The sequence below is a fragment of the Podarcis cretensis genome (genome assembly GCF_951804945.1).
Source record: "Podarcis cretensis genome assembly, chromosome: 4".
In the NCBI taxonomy this organism is placed as follows: domain Eukaryota; kingdom Metazoa; phylum Chordata; class Lepidosauria; order Squamata; family Lacertidae; genus Podarcis; species Podarcis cretensis.
The window spans coordinates 25,894,941-25,910,424 of NC_137173.1; the positions used below are offsets into that span (position 1 = coordinate 25,894,941).

At 42.6% G+C, this 15,484-nt stretch overlaps 1 protein-coding gene across 10 annotated transcripts in view; it reads right to left on the reverse strand.

Annotated features, from left to right (window-relative positions):
• Window positions 1-15,484, reverse strand: part of ATP8A2 (ATPase phospholipid transporting 8A2) — a 338,417-nt gene that overhangs the window by 25,250 nt on the left and 297,683 nt on the right. The window lies entirely within an intron of this gene.

The following is a 15,484-nucleotide window of genomic DNA, read 5'->3' on the forward strand; positions in this document are numbered from 1 at the left end:
TAAGTGACCCTGTTATCTGTTGTATTTAAACCATAAAACTTGGAGCAAATTTTATTTACAGCTGACTCAAAGTTTTGTTTTTCAGTGTCCCTTAATTTGATTTGAATATTATGATAAATATATTGCTCACTTGAATTATACAAAAGTTCCAAGTCAATACCAATAGATCTGATTTTGCTATGTAAGAGTTGGAACCATCTGGATTTATAAGAGTCCTTAAGTAACTCAGAAAGCAGACGCAAAGGTTGGCAATGGAAATGGCAACGCAACCAGTATTTTATAGTGCTAGCCCACACCCAGTATTCCATCGTGTGTATATCTAGTTCTGCACACATCGTCTCATACTTGATTGAATTTTGGAGCCCGGGGATACGTCAAGAAACTTGAGTGTATCCTATCCAAATCACTATTATATGTTTGTATCCGTACTGGGATCCGAAAAAGTAGCTGGGACGACAATTGAAAAATTTGAACAGCAGCTGGTATAAATTGGTTACCTTTCTGAAAGTAAAAGTGAACTACTTCTGAGGAGGTACACTTTGCCTGTTTTATAGCGCTTGTGCGATGTTTTAACCAATCTGAGTTGCTCTGGAATAAAATTCCGAGATACCTGTGCATCTTTACTTGCTGGATTTCTTGTCCTCTTATTTTCCATTTCTCTAATTTCTGGGAATTAGAGAAGACCAGAATTTTTGTCTTCTCATAATTTATTGAGAGTTTATTGATTTCACAATAGGAAACCATGTTGAATGGTTTCTTTAAATGTAAAGTTTCATCATTGTTCCACCCGATGTGTATGTCTTTAAGGGGCCAGAGCAAGGGCCAGAGCAAGATAACGAGACCCAGCTTTACAGCTGTGAAACATAGCAGGTGCTGCTGAGTTGTATTGATTAAGCTGTGTCAGCAATTTGGTGTAGTATATAAGGAGCAGCACCTAGCTCTCCCATTACCCTGGGGGATGGGTTGGTGGTTGGGTCTGGTTTGTTGTTGATGTATTTAGTGTAAATGGAGTTTTTGTTTTTGCTATTAAAACCTTGTTTTAAGTTATTTTTGAGTCCCTTTTTAATGCATGGTCTCCCCAGCAAGCTCTCTGCAGTGCTACCATACTGCAAAAAGCCAACAAACCAGGGAGCGTAAATGACATTTCAGGCCTATCCTCGTCCGTCAGTGATAATAAGGCCGCATCATCCACATACAGTAACAGGGGGGACTAGGTTTTGATTGATTTTGGGGGCATGTGATCTGGAAGATCTGATAAAAATAAATTAAAAAGAAAAGGATACACCCTTTCGCATTAGGGATGTCGGAAGAGAGGTGACCTTTGGCATTGAGTTTGATTTGGCAGATGTTAAAGGAATATAAATTCTGTATTAAGATCAGCAAGTGTCAATCTTAATACTGAAATGTGCCCACTGTTGCCAAAAGCTTGGTGACCAGTGCTGTAAGCCATAGGCTGGATAAGCCAGAATAGATGTTAAACACATCCCTTGGTCCCTGTGACTGATATGTCTTATGGTATGACAGATCTATTTGGATGTTTTGCTGGTGGTCACACTTTGAAATTCAACTGCAATTAGCAACAAAGCTGTCGCAGCAGGACAACTGCTAGACAGGTGCTATTTCAACACATTTATCATCAGTTCTTTGATGCTAAATCCTGCACGCAATTGCCAGCTACAAAAGGTAAGATATGCTGTTTGCTTGAACATTTATGAATACTTTGGGACCTAGTGGAGCAAGAAGTAAACAACTTCCAACCTTGGAATTAATTTTAACAGTGTGGGTTTTTTTGTGGCAGATGTCTGCAGCCCAAAATACAATGTACATTCTCTAGAACAGGGACCGGCAACCTAAGGCCCATGGGCCACAAGCAGCCCATGGGGGTTGTTTAACTGGCCCATGGACCCCCGCCACCTGCTCTGTCAGCTCCCGTGCACCGTGCTAAACTGGCGCTGAGCAGAGCGGGGACCGCCTTCTGCGACACTGGCCGGTTTCCCATTGGCTGCAGGAAGCTCCTGCAGCCAATGGGAAGCTGCGCACGCCTCCTCTGCGCCGGAAGGAGCACCGGAAATAGAGTTTGCACATGCGTGCGCACACACTGCAGCGTCTGCAGGACCGTGAACTGGTCCAAGCCACAAAAACTTTGCCGACTCCTGGTCTAGACCAACCTGTGAAAGCAGCTGCTGCTTAAAGGCAGACCCATGTGCAATGCATTGCAGTAGTCTAACCTGGAGGTGATCAGTACCTAGACAACTGAAGCCAAGCTATCTCCACACAGAGAGGGTTGCAGCTAGTCCAGCAGCTCTACCGCTGAGTTTATGGCTCTTCCCCATATTTTATCCCACTGAATCTTTGAATGTTTTTGTTCCACTGAATCTTTGAATGTTTTTGTTCCAGGGAGAACTATACTTTCTATTTTCTGTTTGATCCCTCTCAACAATAAAGATGTCGAAGAAGGTAGCTGTGTCCCATATATATATTTATAGCCTTCATTTTATTGGACTCACAAATCTAACCTGCGCTTTTCCCTTGCCACCTGGAGAGCTAGAAATGCATATTTTATCATGGAAAAAGTGGTTGTAGTGCAACAACCCTTGCAAACCAGGGATTTTTAAGGAGTGTCAAGTATCTTGAAAGGGCACATTACTGAAAATGCTTGTAAAACAGCCTTTTCTTTTCTTTTCTGCATTGCAAAATAGAAACCACAGAATATGCATCAGTTAACACTTTGTCAGTTCTTAACCAAATATGGATTTTACAAGATCACTGAAGGGAAAAGCTGAAGTAGCTTCACAGGACCAGGTTACCCACAAGCAAGCTAAGAAGAAGACAAGAAGACCTAAAAAGAGCATTGCTAAATCTAAAAGAAAAACATCTCATTTCCTAACAAGTTCCTCAAAGGCTTTTAGTCTCATTTTTGTAACCAAGTTTCAGGGAATGAGTGACCACATTGTCTGGACATCTGTTTTTAAATATTAATGCACAGGAAAGAACTAGCCAGCTATTAAACCCACCCATGAGAGACATAAAGCAGTATCTCAAGATTGTCTTTACTTTTTTATTCTTTAGAGTTTGGCAATTATCAAAAAAGCCCTATAGGAGACAAAATTCAACAGGGATTCATTTTATTTCCCTTTCCAGCCCTTTTGGTTGTCCCACATACCCTCTTCTCGCACAGGTGTGGAGTATCGTTTCCATTTGAAAAAGCTGAACTGAATCTGAAGCACAGAACAAAACCCCAACTTTATTTTTCTCGACTCATGGGAGAAAATGTGCAACTGGGCTGTTTTTGTCATGGCTTATAACAAGCAGACACACAGAATCCTAAAGGAGTCATAGAATGTACCCTTTTGCTTGTGCATAATGTGCAAAGTGCACGATACATCGTAAGATTTTCTTAACAGAGAACTGCAATGAAGACCCCGTTATTAAGAGAGTCAGCCATATAGGGAAGGAGGACTGGACACCATGAAAAATATATGGGGAACCGATAAATTTGGATCCAAAGATGACCTTTTGCGAATTTAAAGTGTCTTCCACTCATGAAAGGGCTTATTAAAATCTTATTCTAGAGCAATGTGCAAGGAAAGTAAAACTAATTCAATGATCTTCTATAGAATTTGCCTATGATATGCTAGCACAGGAGTGAGGAACCCTGATTAGGCCCACCAGACTTCCGCATTTGGCCTGAGAGATAATTTTGGCAAAGCCTGCCCCACCAGGAGGTCCATAAATGTAAGATAAACTTTATTAACGATTTAGAAGATGAGGAGTCTATGTTATAGGAAGCCATAGCTCTTCTGAATCATTCTCATGTGAAGTACTTAGGCACAGCCCACTTAAAGGGATACTGTCCTCACAGTGTGGGCAGGTAAACGCATGGCCGGGCCAAAGGGATCACCTGGTTGTTGGCGCTTGCATAGCACTGTGGTATGTTTCTAGACCAAGGAATATTGATTAGTGGGGCTGAGAACTGAAGGTGTGCTTGTATATCTTCTGAAACTATTTTTCTTCTCATGCATTACTGGACCAGGGACTGACAAAAAGCTATTATCGTTGGCCTTTGCTTCTAGCTATGAGCTATGGAAGCTTTTGTTTAATGAATGTTTTGATTCTGGAACTTGTGTTGAAGAAGGCGACTAAGATGGTCTGGAAACCCTTATGAGGAATGGTTGAGGTAGCTGGGTATGTTTAGCCAGGTAAAGAAGAGGCTGAGAGAGGACATGATAGCCATCTTCAAATATCTCAAGGGCTGTCACATGGAGGATGGAGCGAGCTTGTTTTCTCCTGCTCTGGAGGGTGGGACCTGAACCAACGGATTCAAGCTACAAGAAAGTAGATTCCTACTAAATAACAAGAGCTGTTTGACAGTGGAATGGACTCCCTTGGGAGGTTGTGGACTCTCCTTTGTTGGAAGTATTTAAGCAGAGGTTGGATGGCCATCTGTCACAGATGCTTTACTTGAGATTCCTGCATTGCCAGGGTTTGGACTAGATGAGCCTTAGGCAAGTTATCTTACACTTCCTTCAGTATCTTAAAAGTACCTATATTGAGGTGTAGCAAAATGTACATTTACTTACATGCAACCAACTAATCTGTTGAGTGGAATAAGGCAAAGCAACAATAAATTACTTAATTGGTGGCCATCCCTAGTTTAAATGTATTTCTCAAGAACACTTGAATACTTTATTCAGTGATAACCTATAGGTCATTTAAAGCCAGATTTGGTTAATTTGACTAATTGGCAATAAACATCCAAACTGATGAGATGTAAGGATTCATTGTTTCAATTTTTCATTATTTCTCCAACAGCTTAGTTAAGAATATAATTCAACTGTGCTGCTATGATTGATGTCACGGTGTGGCTACAGAGCATATTGTAATTTATTGCAGGAAATACAATTTCTTACTCATTAGTAGTCTTGGTCAAGCTGAGAAATTACTGCAGAAACAAAATAATTCATTTTCAAAGTTACCCCGGGGGACTCTTGACAGGTTACAATCATTCTTACAGGTTTAATTGCAAGCCCCGAAACATATTCAATAAAGGATGCAGTGGGTAGCTTTCTATCGCCCTAAATGAAGTTGTATACAGAGAGAAACGTATCGCAAATCTGGAAAACACAGGTTTGATGAAACAGACAATGTGGCAATGTTACATGCTTTAATCACTCTTTTGATGTGAACTGCCACTCTGCACATATAATTTATGACATGAAAGGGGCCATTCACTGCCAGCTTCAGTTATCATCATTTTTTCATTGGTAGCTGGATCTCTTACATTTCAGCTTTTACAAGTAGCCTTACTCTTACACAGTAGCTGGTTTTATATAACAGTTATGCCGTTATCATGTATGCTGCAGGGGGGGAAATAATTAAATTTTACAGAAACCCACCTTTGAATGAAAGGCTCACAGGGAGTAATTATATTGAACAGAAGCCCAAGGATTCCCAATGAAGATATCTAGCACAGTAATACAAAATGCTATATCAATGCACCAATGGGCCAAATTAAGACTACAGAGTGAATAGTAATACTGAAATGTTCTGCTATCTGTATATTATACTAACAAGAGATCTGGGGAGGGGAGTTGAGCCCATCTTCCCCGTTAGATAAAATGTTTAAGAGGGAAAATGAGACACTGTACGTAGTTCTAGACCCAGACTCCTTGACTAGGCAGATGTTAGGATGCATATTGAAGTGTCTATACATGGAAGTTCTCCCACCTATTCTCTGTATTTGACCATACTCAGTGAGATGGGTGGTGCTATCAGGTTTGACTGTTTGGGAAAAGAGAATCATGGTGTCCACTCCCCCTGCCCTGATACTTAGTCCACTCATTTGATTGGCAGGTGGGCTCAAACAGATACCGTGATTGCTGAACTCTAGACTGAAGTTATAGGAGCAAAAGGAGGAGTGCACTTTAGCAAAGGAGTTGCCAACATGGTAACCTCCAGATGTCCTTGGACTACAACTCCCATCATCCCTGACCATTGGGCCATACCAGCTGAGGCTGATAGATGCTGCAGTCCAATAACATCTGGAGGTGACCACACCGGCTATTGTGATAGCTGGGGGCTCTGTGTTTCACCCTTGAACTTCTTGTTGAGAGTGACTATGTTCTACAAGAGATTTCCCTCAGGTATGCAGACTAGGAAGGACCATGTTTTTCAACAGGAAGGGTCTTCTGCAATGGGTAAATAATAAATATGGTTGTCAAATCCCATTCAGAAGTTCATAAACTAAGCACAATGTAGCTTGAAACAAAATTTCAACTACCGAAAAGATAACTGGCATTCATATATAGATTTTTAAGTACAAGCAATTTTGAAAAGCTCAAAATTAATAAAGCTTGATTTATGCAGATTTTTTTTAAAAAAACTATTTTAGAATTAAACATTTTGCTTCAGCTCTATTTTGGTTGATATGAGACACAGCATCCAAAGATTCCTGTAACAGTCCTAACCACACCTACAAATTGTTCTTCAGAGCCAATGATGTCTGCACCAAATGAAGATGAAACAAAGAATTAAGAAAAGCAACATTTTGTCTGGCAACCACATGGAGGTACTAATGCTCTGGACATCCCACCATGCATGGTAAGTGAAAACACCCTTCACGTCCCATAAACTCAATGGGATGGAACCTAGGCATACCACAAATTAATCTGACTCTATAAGCACAATTCCCTTCATTATTCTCTCTCCTTCATATTGTTCCCATTATCGCTTATAATTTTACTTAGGTTCTGAGCGGCCCCTTGCAAATGTCACCTCCAGTGGCGCTGTTACAGTTAAGTAATTTTAGACTCTAGAATAAATGGACTAACTGTGGGGTGGGGGGCTCCTTAGATGGTAATGTGTGCAACTTCACTTAGTTCCAAATAAAAAAAGAGAAATCAAAAATTAAAAAGTGAATTGATCAGTTAATCATTAGCTATTTGTGGAGAGCTAGCCCACTGCCTCTTTCCTATTAGAAAGAAGGGTGAAATGCAACTTCATTGGTCCTGAATTGCACTGTTTGCCCAGAGGAACATGTTCTTCCTTTATGTCTACGGCGACTTTTACCTTAAGGAACATGATTGTTTGAAGGCATCCATCACATGATGCAATTCAGTGTTATCAATGTCTCAGAGATCTATGCTTCTGTGCAAATCCTCTCAACTCATTCCATCCCCCATTTAACAACAACAACAACAACCACATACCCGGTACATTGTACAAGTATAAAAGAACACAACAAAACATCAGACAAAAGCTTCCCACTATAGGGCTGCCTTCAGATGTCTACGGAAGGTTGTATAATTATTTATCTCTTTGACATCTGACGGGAGGGCATTCCACAGGGCGGGCACAACTACCAAGAAGGCCCTCTGCCTAGTTCACTGTAAGTTCACTTCTCACAATGACGAAACTGCCAGAAGGCCCTCTGAGCTGAACCTCAGTGACCGGGCTGAATGATGGGTGTGGAAACGGTCCTTCAGGTGTACAGTGACCTGGCTGCCTTTTCCTTGTACACCCCCAAAAGAGAATGGAACAGGTAGGTGATGACGATGTCCACCTTCCCTTCCCCCACTAAGCCAATGGAATCTTATGGACGGAAGCTTATCTTTCTCTGGATTTCACACATCTTAATTCTTTTGCCTTGATCTCCCTATCTATCAGTAAGAAATCCCTCTGTCCTTGAAAACATCTCAAAGAAAGCTGCATTTCTGCCTTGGTGGGACTCTTGAGTAATGAATAATTTCAGGCCCTTTGTTAAAGGAGCAGGAGGAAGAAGAAATCTGATAGTTCTAGGCTTCACTACACTTTATGGCATTGATTTATATTTTCCTTCTAATTAACATTACTAGGAAAAACATTTGGTTTGGAGTATTTAAGGAGAGCTGCACTGTAGCCCGTCTTCAAGAGCTCCAGGGTGGAGGTTCAGCAGGCCCCATCTGTGCCTCTACAATGAATTACTTCCGCAAACACACAGGCCCAAAGCCTTTCTGAATCCTTCCCCATAATCCCCAACATCTGTTCTGTGTCCAATCCAGACCAACTGTGGGAATCTGCTGTCAGCATTAGCACAGATGAGTAAACATACAAGTGCCTGAGTTAGACGGCCCTGTGATTTCAGCTGAGAACTCCGGACATAAAGCAAGTTTCTTATTTAAACCATTCACAATGAAAAGGAAGCACCTGCTCAGAGAATATCCAAAATAAATTTTCCAGGAGTCTTTAAAAAAGAAGAAAAAGGATGACTGACAGCACTAGTTCAAGGTATGACATGAGCGCAAGTCAAAACATTTGTTACTAAGGGAGCTCCATTAATAATATAAACAGGTTACTTTCCTTTTCTGCCTCAACAATACACACATCTGCTGTCTAGGGCTAGAGCTCTGGGATAGTTTTATACTGGATTCATGCCAAACTGCAGCTGATCCATGTGATCAGTACTGTACTGTGGGCAAGTTGCATGTCTGATGGTCACTGAGGCACAAATGGAGACCCCTAAGGCTGCTGCATGGCAGCAGATCAATGTGGGGAAAATCAGAGGGAAATCAAGTGGCAAACAATCCATATGCTATGTAATACACTTGAAGATACCATCCTGTAAGAAGCATTTTGACCATAATATAAGGTTACCAGATGTCCCCGTTTCCCAGGGGCAGTCCCCGGATTTACAAATCAGCCCCCATACAAAATCCATTGAAGTTGGAAAATGTCCCTGAATTCATTGAAAAAAATCTGGTAACCTTACCGTAATACTGAATCAGTCCCCAGCCAATTCCAACTCCACAATTCTATGATTCTATGTTGAGTAGCCAAGGTGATTGCTGCTTTGGCATTTGCTAGGAACTGCTTCTGCTTTTGGCGATTATTCCTTCTCAGGAATAGGAAGAAGATGTCATCAGTTTCTGCCAAATAATTCACATTCACTCTTTCAACAGACACTGATCTGGGTGTTTCATTTTCAACTTGTACAGTAGATTGAGTCTGCTATATTTTCCCCCCATTTCCCCCATCAAGAATGTACATGGAGCTATCAGCAAGACTGAATATAGCTAGTAAATGGAAAACTGTGCAATGCCTTAGTTTAGATTATTGGTATCAATCTCTATGGACTATTGATTGCTGTAATGGAGGAAATAACCTATCAAATGGGACTTGTACAAGGACATGAAACTCCAGACTCCCTTTACATGATTGGACACACGGTTGTTGACTATACATCACAACAAATCTTTACTAAGCGTCCAGCACTTCAGGTTGCAGTATCAGGTAACATTGCTAAAAAAATTGTGTAAGGATGTTATCATTAATATGGCTTTTTGTTTGTCTGCTTAGCTCTCTATGTGACCTGGGAAGGAAAGGATAGGGAAAATCAGTAAGTTTATATTTTGTAAGTCATGACTAATGTGCATGTGAATGTTTTTGATGTACATTTCTGCGCACAACTTTATTATTTGTATGTTGGAAAATTCAAATAAAAAGAGTTTTAAGAAAGAGCAGAAGAGTAACAGGAAACCCCTGACTCCACCCAGCTACAGCGAAGTCCAGTGCCACCTAGTGACTGAACTAAATAACGACACTATCCATACGCCAAGGTCTATCATAGAATCAATTGTAGAGTTGGAAGGGACCCGAAGCCTGACATGAAATAGTGTTTCAGGGGGTGGAGCCAATTATTTATTGCATCCCATGAGCCATCCATCGGGACAGCCTAATTATATAACAACAAATTTGCACCTGAGTAACACAAAACTTTTGGGATGCGGGTGGAGCTGTGGGTTAAACCACAGAGCCGAGGGCTTGCCGATCAGAAGGTTGGCAGTTTGAATCCCCGCGACGGGGTGAGCTCCCGTTGTTCGGTCCCTGCTCCTGCCAACCTAGCAGTTCGAAAGCACCTCAAAGTGCAAGTAGATAAATAGGTACCACTCCAGTGGGAAGGTAAACGGCGTGTCTGTGCGCTGCTCTGGTTTGCCAGAAGCGGCTTAGTCCTGCTGGCCACATGACCCAGAAGCTGTACGCCGCTCCCTCGGCCAATAAAGCGAGATGAGTGCCGCAACCCCAGAGTCGGCCATGACTGGACCTAATGGTCAGGGGTCCCTTTACCTTAACTTTAACACAAAACTCTAAAACTGCACAAGGACCTGATCAAAGAGAATCAATATTCATAATTTGCCGGGGGGGGGGGATGATAGTGCTGCAGCATGGCAAGCTGAGCAGAAACTAGAGAGCAAAAATCCATATATTCTTCAGTATGTTATAACTGAATGCCCTCAGTCATCAACATTAAGTACAGCCATGCAGTTTCTTTTATTCCTTCCTGCCTTGGAAAGGCTGGCAAAGCTATAAGACATGTGCACGGCAAGGACTGGGATTTGAATTTCTTAACACATCTTTCAGCAAGGCCAGGCAGCTGTCTTTCTCAATGACACTGAAGTCCAGACGAGGTGAGCTTCAAAGGTCTTGGTTTCACCACCCAGACAACCAAGCTAAACTAATCCAGTGGGGAAGCAAATCTGCATTTCGACCGGAGGCCTAAAAGGGAGAGCGTGAAAATCTCAAAATAAGCACCATACCTTCGTAGACAGCCTCCACCAAAGGAGAACACAACCCACGAAAGCAAAATGCCACAGTGGCAAGCGCTGGCTGGCATACGATTCCCCACCGAGCTCACAAACTTTCAGCTGTTCACCTTTAAAAACTCTGCCTTTTATGCTGCAGCTGGGCTGAATGCTGCTATTGTGTCTGGAAGATTTCTGAAAAATAAAGGCTAATGGAGAGGCGGGGAGAAAGTTTCAAATTATACTAAGGAGTGAAGTTGGTGTTGAGTTATAGAGGAATAGCCTGTGGAAACATTGGAGCTAATCTCACTGCATCACTTTCTTCTTGTGAGGCAGTTTTCCCCCTGCTCAAGTCACAAAGCACACAAATTGCTGGAAGAAAGAGCAAGGACTGAGCATTTGCCTGCAGCCTCTTCCTTCCTTTCTCCATCTCATATCCACTAGACACAAATCAGAAGAGAGAAGTTGGACAAACAACACTGGTCCCACAACCATTGGCTAATTGGCTAATTCAGATTTTTTGGGGGGCGGGTGTGTGGAACTTTTCCAGTTTTATGATACCTAAAACAGCATTTCAGATGCTTACATTCTCTGCCTTTTAAGTTTAATTAGACTTGCCTTAGGCTCACAGGGCTATCATATTTTTCCGAAACTTGTTTTTTCAAGCAAGTCAACTCCTTCTACTGGTGAGTTTTCCCACATGACTTTAGCCTTTCAGTTTGCTCTAAGCTTTACTTTTTCTTCATTTTTATTATTGTTTACCAAAGGCTTGCAGGCAGTATGGAAATAAAGTTAAACTAGGGGGAAATTATTATTATTTTTTCCTCTCAACTCAATTATTTTCCCCTCTTCCCCTCAAATTCCAGCCATGAAAAATCTTCAAGTGTCACTTGCAACCCCAAAATTAACGGAGGTAGCAGCAGTCTTCTTCCCCACCTTCTCCACAAGATTTACCGGCCTTTTTCTTCTTCAGATTAAACTTCCTCCCCCACAACTCCACACACATGAATGATTTGTGGACCGTACAATAAACCCATTTGCTACAGGCAGCTGAGACATTATCAAAGGTTTCATTACAGCCGTCAAGCTTTAAGTATCCTGCAACTGTTGGGCAAAAAATGTACAGTTGAAGGTAGCATTAAATATATTCATCACCTGCTTTTGCCAGGCTCCTAAAAGCAGCCTAGACTAAAAAGGAATTAATCTGGAATGCTGATACAGAATATTTTTTAAATCAACATTGCAGGTGGATAATAACAGGTCAACCCCCCCCCCCCAAAAAAAAAATATTGCACAGAGATCTTTGGTATAGAGCAAAAAGCAGAAAAGTATTCTCAACCAAGCCACATGTTTCTACTATAAAATAAAGGGACCAAACTTCATAACGTTCCCTCTAAGAAGCTGGCTTTTTATAAGTTGCAGGACTCAAGAGGAGGAGGAAAAGATGATAGGAGGGCACTGAAGAAGAGAAGGGAATAGCTTGAGGAAGATTTAAAGTGCCAATTCTCCATTAAAGGTTCAGAATAATTCAGAGTGGATATGATTCTAAAGCTCTGGGGATTCACGCAGCCCTGCCTCGATTCAAGGAATTAATAACCAATCGGCTGCAAAGATAAGACCCTATAAATATTTAAAGTGGTTAATCTTTTGGCAGCCAAGGAGAGCATTTCCCATCAGGCCCTCACCTTTTACCCGAGCGACAATGACAGGATTTCTCAATTGGCATTACAGGCACACCTGCCGTTTTCTGGGGTGTGAATCCATTAAATGGGAAAGTTGCCTGTAGTCATCGATCTGTTTCCAGCTCTTCGAAACAACAGCACGAAAAGCTTTGTTTATAAAGAGAGAGAGAGATGAGAATGGGAGAGACGACACCAGTACAGTGTAGCAAAAAGTGTACTGGTCCTGGGAAGCAGCAGATGGGGGCGGGGGGGGGGGGGTTTCGACCCCTGAAGCTTAGCAGCACTGTGAATGGAAGAGGTCACTGTTTCACTTTGGCTGCTGTACCCAATGCATGCAGAATCCAAGGCCCACTGGGTTTGCTTGGCTGTTATGTCCCTTCACTGTCCTGTCTGATTTATTGTGAATGGGTGTCATGGACTGGCTGGATGCAGAGGAGTGCTGGGAGGCACCAGTTGGGGAACCCCCAAGGGAACCCCCTGGGGAAAGTGGCTCAGAGCCAGGGGATTGGTGATGAGATGACAAGTAGTCAGAGGAAGAAGAGGGAGAAGACTAGGAGAAGGAGGTGCGGGAAGCAGAAGATGCAACAGGGTTTAGTGAGCAGGAAGAGTGCCTGGCAGAGAGAAGTTCAGAATCAGAGGCAGAAGCAGAGGCGGTTGGGTGGGTCAAGAGGCAGAGTAGAGGCAGGCTGCTGAAGAATCCAGGGGGTCTCCCCCTCCTGCGGCAACCAGCTCTCCTCCCCACTGGTCTCCCAGAGAGAAATGAAGAGGCCAAAGCAAAGACAGGAGCACTAGGCTATTGGGGAAGGGATCAGGGGAGGAGCCTTAGAGAGCAGTGGGAAGGGAGGGACCTTTAGTCCTCACAACTGTCTCAATGGGGCAAGACCTACTGGGAAGAGTTGCTGTGACCATCAGTCCTGTGCTATTTTGGCTCCTTTGAATAAAGAGTTAACTTCACTGACACTGGGTGTTTTATTACTGACCTACTCCTGACTCCAGCTCCAGACAGTGGATTTTGCCTCAAAACAGTGCCTGAGTGAAGTCTATGATTTGATAACGGATAGTTAATATTTCTCAGGGTGTGTGTGTCCCTGAATGAGGCAGTTCACTTGCAGGAGTGAGGGGTAAATACAGGAAGCCGCCTTATACCGGTTCAGATCATTGGGCTCATCTAGTGCAGTATTGTCCATCTACACCAGGCATCCCCAACCTGCAGTCTTTCAGATGTTTTGGCCTACAACTCCCATGATCCCTAGCTAACAGGACCAGTGGTCAGGGATGATGGAAATTGTAGTCCAAAACACCTGGAGGGCCGAAGGTTGGGAATGCCTGATCTACACTGATCTGTATGTTTTTCCTGAGTCATAACAACATATTAGTCCTGACATACTTCTGCATACATGTGTATTTATTTTATGTGTGCCCCATCCTTTCCTCTGCAGTGCTAATCACATAATATAAATATCATAAAAGCAATAATTAAATAATTAAAATCAATAAGCAATAATGCAGCACCTAAATAGCAGTATGCAACTAACCACCAAATGCTTGGTAATATAAAGACGTTTTGAGTTAATGTCTAAACATCAACAAGGGGGTAGGGGTGGAGAACAATTACATCGCAGCTGGGAGGGAATTTCACCACCCCAAAAGCCCTGCTCTGGGCTACTGCCCTGCTGGATTAGCCTACTGACAGCAGCAGCAGCAGCAGCAGCAGCAGCCTCCCTTGCAGCTCTTAAATGATGGGTCAGAAAGCATCTAGGGAAGCACTCCTTCAAAGTCCCAATTTGTATAGGCAAGGGCCACACACAGCTCAATGGTAGAGCATCTGCTCTGCATGCACAAGGTCCCCAGTTCAGTCTTCAACTTCTCCAGGTAGGCCTGGAAGCATCCCATCTGAAACCTTGGGGAGCTGCTGCCAGTCTGTGTAGACAATACTCAGCAGTATGGACCAATGCTATGATTCAGTATGAGGCTGCTTCCTATGTTCCTATAGGACTCTGCACACCAGTCACCGACTTGTGGCTAATAGGTAGCCAGTGCAGAATTCTAAGGATATGGAAGCTTTCATGTACTGAGTCACTGGTCCATCTAGCTCAGAGGTGCCTACACCACCAGCTGGCAGCAACTCCCCAAGATTTCAGGCAGGGTTATCTTCCAGCCCCACCTGGCTATTGGTAAAATATGGTCCTTTATTGCTGCTGTAACAAGCTGGCAGCAGCATTCTAGATTCATTAGGGATGCAAGGAGGCAGAGATTTCCATCCCATCCTGTGTTTTTCGCAATTAGAACTGTTTCCATTCTACCTCAGCTTCATTTCTGCTAAAACCTACATGGTTCGTATCTTTATCTGTCACGGCAGAATAACTATATGAATTATGTAATCAATTTCAATGGAAAGGAAACATAAAAAACAATGCAGAAAACAATGCAATTATTTACATTATGTTTGCAGGATAAAACAACAACAACAACGATAGCAAATACTGCTTGTATTCACTTATGTGATTTCCATTCCTGACCTTGGACAAACACGCAAATTGCAGCAATTTCTCCTCCTGTTTCCATTTCTGACAGAATTCTCCAACATCCTTAATACAAATACTCAGCAAAATAAGGCCACTGTACCACATATGGCAACAAGGGCAAGCCTCGCAAGCTGAGCAAAGAATGCAATATTCCCTAATGTGCACAAACTCTTGCATACTAGAGCATGGCACACAAGAAGTAAGAAAATGCAATGGGTGCTAAAATTCTCACAGAATGCTCTCTTACTACGTTCCATGTAGATGATCATTGCTTCGTTTGCATGCATGCAGGAAAACAATCGATCCATGATATATAATAAATACATAAGTTTTTTTGAAGTGGCTTTGGAATCCTAACATGAGGTAGCTTTGCTTGGTTGGGAAGACAGCTGCTTAGCGAGGCAACTCAATACACGATGGCAGTGACCAGAAACATATGCTTCTTTCTGACGGCTTTTGCACATGGCTGCAATTCCAGAACGTGATACCGTTGTCAACTTTGCTCTACTTCTGTCCTTCTGTTAGCTCAATCTGCTGACATTCAAAGCATGCTGCAATGCCAGTCTGTTTCCTAGGCATCTGGGAAGATAGTGGGGGCTCACGAGGAAAGGAGGGGAGCCTGTCTATTCCATTAACGCTCATCAGCGAAAGGTTACAGCTCTCTGCATTTCAGATTTTGCATGTGGCAAGGCAGTTGATGTGAAAGTCACGAGAAAGGGAT